Genomic DNA, 13,237 nt, shown 5'->3' with positions numbered 1-13,237 from the left:
GGGAATTCCCCAGAAAGACAAATTTTTAAAAAATGAAATCAACATACAAGATTTATGGGATAATATGAAGCATGACAATCTACACATAATAGTAATCTCAGAAGAAGAAGAAAGAGAAAAGGGGATTAAAAATGTATTTGAAGAGGGCTTCCGTGGTGGCGCCGTGGTTGAGAGTCCGCCTGTCGATGTGGGCGACGCGGGTTCGTGCCCCAGTCCGGGGGGGCTCCTGCGTGCCGCGGGGCGGCTGGGCCCGTGGGCCATGGCCACTGTGCCTGCGCGTCCGGAGCCTGTGCTCCGCAGCGGGAGAGGCCACAGCGGTGAGAGGCCTGCGTACCACAAAAAAAAAAAAAAAAAATTGTATTTGAAGAAATTTTGCCTGGAAAATTCCCAAACCCAAAGAAGGAAAAAGATATCCAGGTAAAGGAAGCATAGAGGATCCCAAACAAGATGAACCCAAGCAGACACACACCAAGGCATATCATAATTAAAATAGCAAAAGTTGTTAAAGAGAGGATTCCAAAGGCAGCAAGAGAAAAACAAAGAGTCAGTTTCAAGGGAACCCCCAGAAAGCTATCAGCTGATTTGTCTACAGAAACTTTGCAGGCCAGAGGGAGTGGCAAGATATATTCAAAATCCTGAAAGGAAAAAACCTGAAACCTGGGGTACTCTACCCAGCAAGATCACCATTTAGAATAAAAAGAGCAAGAAAGAATTTCTCAGATAAGCAAAAGCTAAAAGAATATAGAATAAACATATCCTAAAAGAAATATTGAAAGGTTTTCTCTAAATAGAAAAGAACCAAGAATCTATGTGAAAGGGTAAACTACAGTGGGAAAGGCAAATATATAAAAGGATTTAAGATCATTTAAATAAGCTAATACATACATTAAAAAAAATTCTGTGAAAATAATTATAACTACAATGACCAGCAAAAGGATAAACATGAAGATTTAAAATAGAACATCAAAATCATAAAATGTGGGGGAGGGGAGTAAGAAAATGTAGATCTTTTAGAATGTGTTTGAGCTTATATGACTACCGGTCTAAAGAAAGTAGATATAGTTATGTTAACATAGTTGAAAGCCAGGGTAACCACAAATCAAAACATACATTAGATTCACAAAAACCAAACAGAAAGGAACTCAAGAATAATACAAAGGAAAACCATCAACTGATACAGCCACTATGGAGAACTGTATGGAGGTTCCTTAAAAAACTACAAATAGAACTACCATACGACCCAGCAATCCTACTACTGGGCATATACCCTGAGAAAACCATAATTCAAAAAGAGTCATGTACCAAAATGTTCATTGCAGCTCTATTTACAATAGCCAGGACATGGAAGCAACCTAAGTGCCCATCATCGGATGAATGGATAAAGAAGATGTGGCACATATATACAATGGAATATTACTCAGCCATAAAAAGAAACGAAATTGAGTTATTTGTAGTGAGGTGGGTGGACCTAGAGTCTGTCATACAGAGTGCAGTAAGTCAGAAAGAGAAAGACAAATACTGTATGCTAACACATATATATGGAATCTAAGAAAAAAAAAAAGAAAGGTCATGAAGAACCTAGGGGTAAGATGGGAATAAAGACACAGAGAATGGACTTGAGGATATGGGGAGGGGGAAGGGTAAGCTGTGACAAAGTGAGAGAGTGGCATGGACATGTATACACTACCAAACATAAAATAGATAGCTAGTGGGAAGCAGCCGCATAGCACAGGGAGATCAGCTCGGTGCTTTGTGACCACCTAGAGGGGTGGGATATGAAGAGTGGGAGGGAGGGAGATGCAAGAGGGAAGAGATATGGGAACATATATATATGTATAACTGATTCACCTTGTTATAAAGCAGAAACTAACACACCATTGTAAAGCAATTATACTCCAATAAAGATGTTAAAAACAAAAGATTTGATATATATATATATATACACACACACACACACAATGAGATAGTACTCAGCCATAAAAAAAGAATTAAATAATACCATTTGCAGCAGCATGGATGAACCTAAAGACTATACTACTAAGTGAAGTAAATCAGACAGAGAAAGACAAGTATTATATGGTATCAATTATATGTAGAATCTAAAAAATAGTACAACTGAACTTATTTATAAAACAGAAACAGACTCACAGACATAGAAAACAAACTTATGGTTACCGAAGAGGAAAGGGAGAGAGGGATAAATTAGGAGTATGGAATTAACAGATACACACTATTATATATAAAATAAAAAACAACGATTCACTGTATAGCTCAAGGAACTATATTCAATATCTTGTAATAACCTATAATGGAAAAGAATTGGACATATATATCCAAATCACTTTACTGTACACCTGAAACTAACACAATATTGTAAATCAACTGTACTTCAATTAAAAAAAAAAAGAATTGCATAGAAAGTTGTATAACAACTTGATTGATAATAGCCCAAAACTGGAAACAATCCAAATGTTTATCATCAAGTAAACAAATAAATTGTGGTATATTCATACAATGGAATAGTACTCAGCAATAAAGTGAATCAAAGTACTGGTACATGCACCAACATGGATGATAAACATTATGCTGACTGAAAGAAGTCAGGCACAAAAGAGTATCTACAATTCATTTACATGAAGCTCTAGGACAGCAAAACTAAGCTGTGGTGTAGATGTCAGAACAGTTCTTGCCTTGGAGAAAGGGAATTTAACTGGGTTTAGCTGGGAAGTGGCACCTTGGAACTGTTTGGGATAATGGAAATGTCCTCTATCCTGAGATGGCAGTTACGTGGGTGTATAAACAAATAAATAAACAATAATTGCAGATAGATACAAAGTAAAATACAAAATGGAAAGCAAACTTGAAAATTTCCTGAGCAGAAAAAACACTAAGCCACATAAGTGAAACAATTTAGCTTATTCTAAAGAAGTAAGCAAAAACACTGGGCCAGGGCTTCCCTGGTGGTGCAGTGGTTGAGAGTCCACCTGCCGATGCAAGGGACACGGGTTCATGCCCCGGTCCAGGAGGATCCCACGTGCCGTGGAGCGGCTGGGCCCGTGAGCCATGGCCGCTGAGCCTGGGCGTCCAGAGCAGACCCTGTGCTCCGCAACGGGAGAGGCCACAGCAGTGAGAGGTACACGTACCGCAAAAAAACAAAACAAAACAAAACAAAACGAAACACTGGGCCACTTCTGGCCTGTGAAAATCATAAATGAAACAAAAACTGTTGCCCAAAATTGGCATGAGGTATCTTCTTTTAACCAATCTTTTATCACTAAGAAAACTCTAATGCTATATAACCAATCATTGTAAAGCATAAGCAGCCTCTGCAGTTTCACTATATAAATTGACCTATAACATACCTCTGTGCCTCATTCCACTGCTGGTTTGAGAGCTCCCAGTTCACAAACTGTTCTTACATGCACAATAAACTCTTACTAAATATGATTTTACTGATCCAGTGATTCTAATTTTTCTATTTCTGGGTTTTTTACATGTATATAAAAACACCATATATGGCAAATGAAGCATTCTTGTTAACTGCATGACACTTATGTGCTACCAGTTTGCAAACCAAGCTAGAGAATCCATGGCATGAGGACTAGCATTCCCCAACCCTTCTGACCCCACACAGGTGGGATGATTGCATTATATGTTCTTAGGAACAGACACATTTTTAAGGCTCTTTATTGGATGCAGATGCCAGAAAAAAAAAAAAAAAGAAGAAAACAATGACACCAATTGCCATCATTCCAACTCCTTATTTGGTCCAAATAAAGGTCCTTGTCAGGGCCCAGCATCCTCTCTGGAAACTAGTGTGATGAGTAGTAGATGCAGAGGTTGGAGACAAGATGGCAGAGTAGAAGGGCTTGAGCTCACCTCCTCTCACAAAAACACCAAAATCACAACTAACTGCTGAGCAGTCATTGGAAAAAAAATACTGGAACCTACCAAAAATAGATATTCTACATCACAAACAAAGAAGAAGCCACAATGAGATGGTAGGAGGGGCACATTCATGATACAATCAAATCCCATTCCAGCTGGGAGGGCGGCCCACAAACTGGAAAATAAATATATTGCAGAGGTTCTCCCAAGGGAGTGAGAGTTTTGATCCCCACATCAGGCTCCCAGTCTGGGGGTCTGGCATCAAGAGGAGGAGCCCCCAGAGCATTTGGCTTTGAAGGCCAGTAGAGTTTGATCACAGGAACTCCACAGGACTGGGGGAAACAGGAACGCTACTCTTGGAGGGTGCACACAAGGTCTTGTGCACACCAGGAAGCAGGGGGAAAGCAGTGACTTTGTAGGATCCTGAGCCTGACCTACCTGATGGTCTTGCAGGGTCTCCTGGGGAGACTGAGGGTGGCTGTGGCTCTTTGTGGGGACAAGGACACAGGTGGAGAAGATACTGGGGAATACTCATCAGCATGAGTTCTTCAGGGGGCCACCATTATGACACCAAGACCTAGCCCTACAAAACAGCCTGAAAGCTTCAGTGTTGGAGTGCCTCAGGCCAAGCAACCAACAGGGAAGGACTACAGACCCACCCATCAGAAGACAGACTGCCTAAAGTCTTCCTGAGCCCACAGCTGCATCTAAATGAACCCCTTGACACGGCCCTACCCATCAGAGGGACAAGACCCATCTCCACCCACCAGTGGGCAGCCACCAGTCCATCCCACCAGGAATCCTGCTGAAACCTCTTAGGTCAGCCTCACCCACCAGGGGCAGACATCAGAAGCAAGAGGAACTACAATCCTGAAGCCTGCGGAACAGAGACTGAAAACACAGAAAGTTAGACAAATGAGATGGCAGAGGAATATGCCCCAGATGAAGGAACAAGATAAAACCCCAGCAGAACAACTAAGTGAAGTGGAGATAGGCAATATACCTGAAAAAGAATTCAGAGTAATGATAGTAAAGAAGATCCAAGATCTCAGAAAAAGAATGGAGGCAAGGATAGAGAAGATACAAGAAATGTTTAACAAAGAGGTAGAAGATCTAAAGAACAAACAAACGAGTTCAACAATACAATAACTGAAATGAAGAATACACTAGAAGGAATCAATAGCAGAATAAATGAGGCAGAAGAATGGATAAGTGACCTGGAAGACAGATTGGTGGAAATCACTGCCACAGAACAGAATAAAGAAAAAAGAAAAAAAAAAATGAGGACAGTTTAAGAGACCTCTGGGACAACATTAACTGCACCAAAATTCATATTTTAGGGGTCCCAGAAGGAGAAGAGAGAGAGAAAGGACCTGAGAAAATATTTGAAGAGGTAATAGCTGAAAACTTCCCTAACATGGGAAAGGAAACAGTCACCCAAGTCCAGGGAGCAGAGAGAGTCCCAGGCAGGATAAACCCAAGGAGGAACACACTGAGACACATAATAATCAAACTGACAAAAATTAAAGACAAACAAAAAATATTAAAAGCAACAAGGGAAAAATGACATATAACATACAAGGGAACTCCCATAAGGTTATCAGCTGATTTTTCAGCAGAAATTCTGCAGGCCAGAAGAGAGTGGCATGATATATTTAAAGTGATGAAAGGGAAGAAGCTACAACCAAGAATACTCTACCCAGCAAGGCTCTCATTCAGATTTGATGGAGAAATCAAAAGCTTCACAGACAAGCAAAAGCTACAAGAATTCAGCATCACCAGACCAGCTCTGCAGTAAATGCTAAAGGAACTTCTCTAGGCGGAAAAGAGACCAGAAACATAAAACAATCTTGTACATATATAGACTAGACTGCTATATCAAACCTCATAGGAACAGCAAATGTAAAGACCACAACACATATACACACAAAAAAGAAAAAGCAACCCAAACACCACACTAAAGATGGTCATCAAACCACAAGAGAAGAGAACAAGAGAGGAAGGTAAGAAAAAAGACCTACAAAAACAAACCCAAAACAATTAAGAAAATGGCAATAGGGAGCAACACCAAAGCAAGATGGCAGCCATCACAGGCTCAGGAGTAAAAGTCCCTCACAATTTCCGACTGTTGGAAGAGCTCAAAGAAGGTCAGAAAGGAGTAGGAGATGGCACAGTTAGCTGGGGTCTAGAAGATGATGAAGACATGACACTTACAAGATGGACAGGGATGATAATTAGGACTCCAAGAACAATTTATGAAAACCGAATATACAGCCTTAAAATAGAATGTGGACCTAAATATCCAGAAGCACCCACCTTTGTAAGATTTTTAACAAAAACTAATATGAATGGAGTTAATAATTCTAATGGAGTGGTGGACCCAAGAGCCATATCAGTGCTAACAAAATGACAGAACTCATAGAGCATCAAAGTTTTCCTGCAACAGCTTCAGTGCCTAATGATGTCTAAATAAAATATGAAACTCCCTCAGCTGCCTGAAGGACAGTGTTATAGCAATTAATCAAAAAAAAGGAAGCCACAGGTCCTCCCGTACCCCCACCCATCTGATTTAAGCAGTCTTCATTCTCCACAGTACTAAATTTTCTAGATACATCTTATAGACCTCAAAGTACTGGAAAGGAAGCTCCCATTCAAAGGCAGTTTATCTTAAGATACTGTAAATGGTACTAATTTTTTGCCCATTTAAAATATATGTTGTGCTATAACAAACCAACCTGTCAAGTGTAACCACTGTCCAAATAGTTGAACTTCTGGGGTCAAGAAAGTATATTTAAATTGATTCCCATCATAACTGGTGGGGCATATCTAACTCATATGTGAAAAGACACATCACACAATCACCTTGCTGCTGATTACATGGCCTGGGGCCTCTGCCTTCTCCCCCTTTCCCTCCCTCTGCCTCCCTCCTTCCCTGCAAGAGCCTTCCATCTTGGAGTGGCTAGTTAGAGCAGATGTGAAGGTTTCATGTCACAGCCTGTGGGACTACACCTGGGTGTGTGGAGTGCTTTGTCTGTATCCCTGGTTTCTTTCTTTAAGTGTGTTAAATGGTGCTCTCCTTCCAAGCCATCATCCTTTTCCTCACTCCCCACTACCACCCTTGGCTGAAGCATAGATTGTAACCCCCACTTCTCCCCTCTGAAATTGGCCTTTGGTGAGGAATTCAGGGCTTTCCCCAGATCTTCTCCCCCCCACTTTTTCCTTTAACCTCCTCAAGTCACTTTTTGCCCATGCACCACCCAACACTTTCCATGACACTTCCATGCTTTGGCCAGAAGCCATCAGGTAAGGTTGGAGGGAGTCTCTGACCTCCCTCATTTAGTTTTGGGACCACATTTATTTACTTTCCACCCACCTGGGAAATGAATATTGGGTTCTCAGCCTTGCCACCCTCTGCTGTCATCATCAGCTGACGTGTTTTTTTAGCTCAGGTTTTGCTAAGGTAAAAAGAGCAAGCCACCAGTGTTACTCAGACCCGCCAGCTCTCAAAGTCCTTGGTGGTTAAACTTGGAGAAAGGCCACAGAAGACACTTGTAAGCACACGTGATCTCTCTGAAAGGTTTTCCTATAATTGCTTTTGCTTTTAAGAATTGAAGAAATTTTAAGCAGGGCTCTCATTTGGTCATCCTTGCAATCCATTTGGATCTACTTTGGAATCTGAGAATTGGAATAAAAAGAAACTTGAATTCAGTGAATACTTTGGTTTTGGTGCTGCTGCTTCTCATGGCCCTCACCAGAGATTAAGAAAGAACTCGGTGTGCATGGCAGATCCCCAAGATTCCTAGCAAACTGCTGTGTTTTTCCACTTTTCTGTTCAGGACCACTAAATGTTGAGATGTGGATGCATATGAAAATAAAAGCAATTCACTGTGTTCTAAAGAAAAAAGGGAAAAAATGCAAATAGGAACTTACATATCGATAATTACCTTAAATGTAAATGGATTAAAAGCTCCAAATAAAAGACATAGACTGGTTGAATGGATTCAAAAACAAGACCCATATATATGCTGTCTACAGGAGACCCACTTCAGATCTAGGGACACATACAGACTGAAACCGGGGGGATGGAAAAAGGTATTCCATGCAAATGGAGATCAAAAGAAAGCTGGAGTAGCAATACCCATATCAGACAAAACAGACTTTAAAATAAAGACTGTTATGAGACAAAAAAGACTCTACATAATGATCAAGGGATCAATCCAAGAAGAAGATATAACAATTGTAAATATATATGCACCCCAAAATAGGAACACCTCAATATATAAGGCAAATATTAACAACCATAAAGAGAGAAATAGACATTAACACAATAGTAGAGGGGGTTTTTAACACCGCACTTAACATCAATGGACATATCATCCAGGCAGAAAATCAATAAGGGATCACAGGGCTTAAAAGGCACAATATACCAGATGGCTCAAATGACATTTATAGAGCATTCCACCCAAAAGCAGCAGAATACATATTCTTCTCATGTGCACATGGGAACATGCTCCAGGATTGACCACATGCTGGGCCACAAAGTAAGCTTCAGTAAATTTAAGAAAATTGAAATCACACCAAGCATCTTTTCTTCTTTTTTTTTTTTTTTTAGATTGGAAATTTATATTTTCCCTTTCTTTCTTTTTTTTTTTTTAACATCTTTATTGGGGTATAATTGCTTTACAATGGTGTGTTAGTTCCTGCTTTATAACAAAGTGAATCAGTTATACATATACATATGTTCCCATATCTCTTCCCTCTTGCATCTTCCTCCCTCCCACCCTCCCTATCCCACCCCTCCAGGCAGTCACAAAGCACCGAGCTGATATCCCTGTGCTATGCGGCTGCTTCCCACTAGCTATCTATTTTACGTTTGGTAGTGTATATATGTCTATGCCTCTCTCTCGCTTTGTCACAGCTCACCCTTCCCCCTCCCCATATCCTCAAGTCCATTCTCCAGTAGGTCTGTGTCTTTATTCCTGTCTTACTCCTAGGTTCTTCATGACATATTTTTTTCTTAAATTCTATATATATGTGTTAGCATACGGTATTTGTTTTTCTCTTTCTGACTTACTGCACTCTGTATGACAGACTCTAGATCTATCCACCTCATTACAAATAGCTCAATATCGTTTCTTTTTATGGCTGAGTAATATTCCATTGTATATATGTGCCACATCTTCTTTATCCATTCATCTGATGATGGGCACTTAGGTTGTTTCCATCTCCTGACTATTGTAAATAGAGCTGCAGTGAACATTGTGGTACATGACTCTTTTTGAATGATGGTTTTCTCAGGGTATATGCCCAGTAGTGGGATTGCTGGGTCATATGGTAGTTCTATTTGTAGTTTTTTAAGGAACCTCCATACTGTTCTCCATAGTGCCTGTACCAATTCACATTCCCACCAGCAGTGCAAGAGTGTTCCCTTTTCTCCACACCCTCTCCAGCATTTATTGTTTCTAGATTTTTTGATGATGGCCATTCTGACTGGTGTGAGATGATATCTCATTGTAGTTTTGATTTGCATTTCCCTAATGTTTAATGATGTTGAGCATTCTTTCATGTGTTTGTTGGCAATCTGTATATCTTCTTTGGAGAAATGTCTATTTAGGTCTTCTGCCCATTTTTGGATTGAGTTGTTTGTTTTTTTGTTATTGAGCTGCATGAGCTGCTTGTAAATTTTGGAAATTAATCCTTTGTCAGTTGCTTCATTTGCAAATATTTTCTCCCATTCTGAGGGTTGTCTTTTGGTCTTGTTTATGGTTTCCTTTGCTGTGCAAAAGACTTGAAGTTTCATTAGGTCCCATTTGTTTATTTTTGTTTTTATTTCCATTTCTCTAGGAGGTGGGTCAAAAAGGATCTTGCTGTGATTTATGTCATAGAGTGTTCTGCCTATGTTTTCCTCTAAGAGTTTGATAGTTTCTGGCCTTACATTTAGGTCTTGAATCCATTTTGAGCTTATTTTTGTGTATGGTGTTAGGGAGTGATCTAATCTCATTCTTTTACATGTACCTGTCCAGTTTTCCCAGCACCATTTATTGAAGAGGCTGTCCTTTCTCCACTGTACATTCCTGCCTCCTTTATCAAAGATAAGGTGACCATATCAAGCATCTTTTCTGACCACAATGCTATGAGGTTAGAAATCAACTACAAGGGAAAAAAAAAACTGTAAAAAACACAAACACATGGAGACTAAACAATATGTTACTAAACAACCAATGGATCACTGAAGAAATCAAAAAATACCTAGAGACAAATGAAAACAAAAGCACAACAATCCAAAGTCTATGGGATGCAGCAACATCACTTCTAAGAGGAAGTTTGTGGCAATACAATCTTACTTCAGGGAACAAGAAAATTCTCAAGTAAGCAACCTAACCTTCCACCTAAAGCAACTAGAGAAAGAAGAAAAAACAAAACCTGAAGTTAGTAGAAGGAAATAAATTATAAAGATCAGAGTAGAGATAAATGAAATAGAGATGAAGAAAACAATAGCAAAGATCAATGAAAGTAAAAGCTTGTTCTTTGAAAAGATAAACAAAATTGATAAACCCTTAGCCAGACTCACCAAGAAAAAAAGGGAGAGGACTCAAATCAATAAAATCAGAAATGAAAAAGGAGAAGTTACAACAGACACCACAGAAATACAAAGGATCATAAGAGACAATTACAAGCAACTGTATGCCAATAAAATGGACAACCTGGAGGAAATGGACAAATTCTTAGAAAAGTACAATCTCCCAAGACTGAACCAGAAGGAAGTAGAAAATATGAACAGACCAATCACAAGTACTGAATTTGAAACTGTGATTTTAAAACTCCCAACAAAAAAAGTCCAGGACCAGATGGCTGCAGGGGCAAATTCTATCAAACATTTAGAGAAGAGATAATACCTACCCTTCTGAAACTGTTTCCAAAAATTGCAAAGGAAGGAAAACTCCCAAACTCATTCTATGAAGCCACCATCACCTTGATACCAAAACCAGACAAAGATACAACAAAAAAGAAAAGTATAGGCCAATATCACTGATGAATATAGAAGCCAAAATCCTCAACAAAATACTAGCAAACAGGATCCAACAGCACATTAAAAGGATCATACACCATGATCAAGTGGGATTTATTCCAGGGACGCAAGGAATTTTCAACATCCACAAATCAATCGGTGTGATACACCACATCAACAAACTGAAGAATAAAAACCGTATGATCATCTCAATAGATGCAGAAAAACCTTTTGACAAAATTCAACACCAATTTATGATAAAAACTCCTCAGAAAGTGGGCATAGAGGGAACGTACCTCAGCATGATAAAGGCCATATCCAACACACCTACAGCTAACATCATACTCAATGGTGAAAAGCTAAAAGCATTTCCTCTAAGATCAGGAACAAGACAAGGATGTCCACTCTCGCACTTTTATTCAACATAGTTTTGGAAGTCCTAGCTATGGATATCAGAGAACAAAATCAAATAAAAGGAATCCAAATTGGAAAAGAAGTTAAATTGTCACTGTTTGCAGATGACATGATACTATACATAGACAATCCTAAAGATGCTACGAGTAAACTACTAGAGCTCATCAGTGAATTTGGTAACGTTGCAAGTTACAAAATTAATACACAGAAATCTGTTGCATTTCTATACACTAACAACAAAAGATCCAAAAAATAAATTCAAGAAACAATCCCATTTACCATCACATCAAAAAGAATAAAATACCTAGGAGTAAACCTACCTAAGGACACAAAAGACCTGTTCTCTGAAAACTATAAGATGCTGATGAAAGAAACTGAAGACGACACAAACAGATTGAGAGATATACCATGTTCTTGGATTGAAAGAATCAATACCGTCAAAATGGCTATATTACCCAAGGCAATCTACAGATTCAATTCAGTCCCTATCAAAATGGCATTTTTCACAAAACTAGAACAAAAAATCTTAAAATTTGTATGTAGACACAAAAGACCCTAAATAGGCAAAGCAATCGAGAAAGAAAAACGGAGCTGGAGGAATCAGGCTCCCTGACTTCAGACTATACCACAAAGCTATAGTCATCAAAAAAGTACGGTATTGGCACAAAAATAGAAACATAGATAAATGGAAAAAAACAGAAAGCCCAGAAATAAACCCACACACTTATGGTCAATTGACCTATGACAAAGAAGGCAAGACTATACAAAGGAGGTAAGACAGTATCTTCAATAAATGGTGCTGGAAAAACTGGACAGCTACATTTAAAAAAATGAAATTAGAACATTTTTTAACATAATACACAAATATAAATTCAAAATGGATTAAAGACCTAAATGTGAGACCAGATAGTATAAAACTCTTAGAGGAAAATATAGGCAGAACCCTCTCTGACATAAATTGTAGCAATGTCTTTTTTGATCCATCTCCCAGAGTAATGGAAATAAAAACAAAAATAAAGAAATGGGACCTAATTAAACTCAAAAGCTTTTGCACAGCAAAGAACCCAATAAACAAAATGAAGAGACAACCCACAGAATGGGAGAAAATATTTGCAAATGATGTGACCTACAAGGGATTAGTCTCCAAAATTTACAAACAGATCCTGTGACTTAATATCATCAAAACAAGCAACCCAATCAAAAAATGGGCAGATGACCTAAATAGACATTTCTCCATAGAAGACATACAGATTGCCAAGAGGCTCATGAAAAGATGTTCAACATCACTAATTATTAGAGAAATGCAAATCAAAACTACAATGAGATATCACCTCACACCAGTCAGAATGGCTATCATCAAAAAATCCACAAATAATAAGTGCTGGAGAGGGTGTGGAGAGAAGGGAACCCTCCTACACTGTTGGGGGGAATGTAAATTGGTGCAGCCACTATGGAAAACAGTATGGAGGTTCCTTAAGAAACTAAAAATAGAGCTACCATATGATCCTGCAATCCCACTCCTAGGCATATATCCAGAGAAAAACTTGGTTCAAAGGATACATGCACCACAATGTTCATTGCAGTGCTGTTTACAATAGCTAGGACATGGAAGCAACCTAAATGTCCATCAACAGAAGAATGGATAAAGAAGATGTGGTACATATATACAATAGAATATTATTCAGCCATTAAAAAGAATGAAATAATGCCATTTGCAGCAACATGGATGGACCTAGACATTGTCATATTGAGTGATGTACATCAAACAGAGAAAGAGAAATATCGTATGATATCACTTATATGCAGAACCTAAGAAAAATGATGCAAATGAGCTTATTTACGAAATAGAAATAGACTCACAGACTTAGAGAATGAACTTATGGTTATCAGGGGGGAAATGTGAGGGGGAGGGATAGTTAGGGAGTC

General features: G+C 38.9%; 1 pseudogene; it reads left to right on the top strand.

The window, feature by feature from the left end:
- Positions 1 to 5,965: 5,965 nt before the first annotated feature.
- LOC114893172 lies at positions 5,966 to 6,409 on the top strand (annotated as a pseudogene).
- The last annotated feature ends 6,828 nt before the right edge of the window (positions 6,410 to 13,237 follow it).

This window comes from Monodon monoceros, unplaced genomic scaffold (assembly GCF_005190385.1).
Source record: "Monodon monoceros isolate NGI ecotype Baffin Bay Population unplaced genomic scaffold, NGI_Narwhal_1 Super_Scaffold_12, whole genome shotgun sequence".
In the NCBI taxonomy this organism is placed as follows: domain Eukaryota; kingdom Metazoa; phylum Chordata; class Mammalia; order Artiodactyla; family Monodontidae; genus Monodon; species Monodon monoceros.
This window is presented reverse-complemented; position numbering and strand designations above follow the sequence as displayed.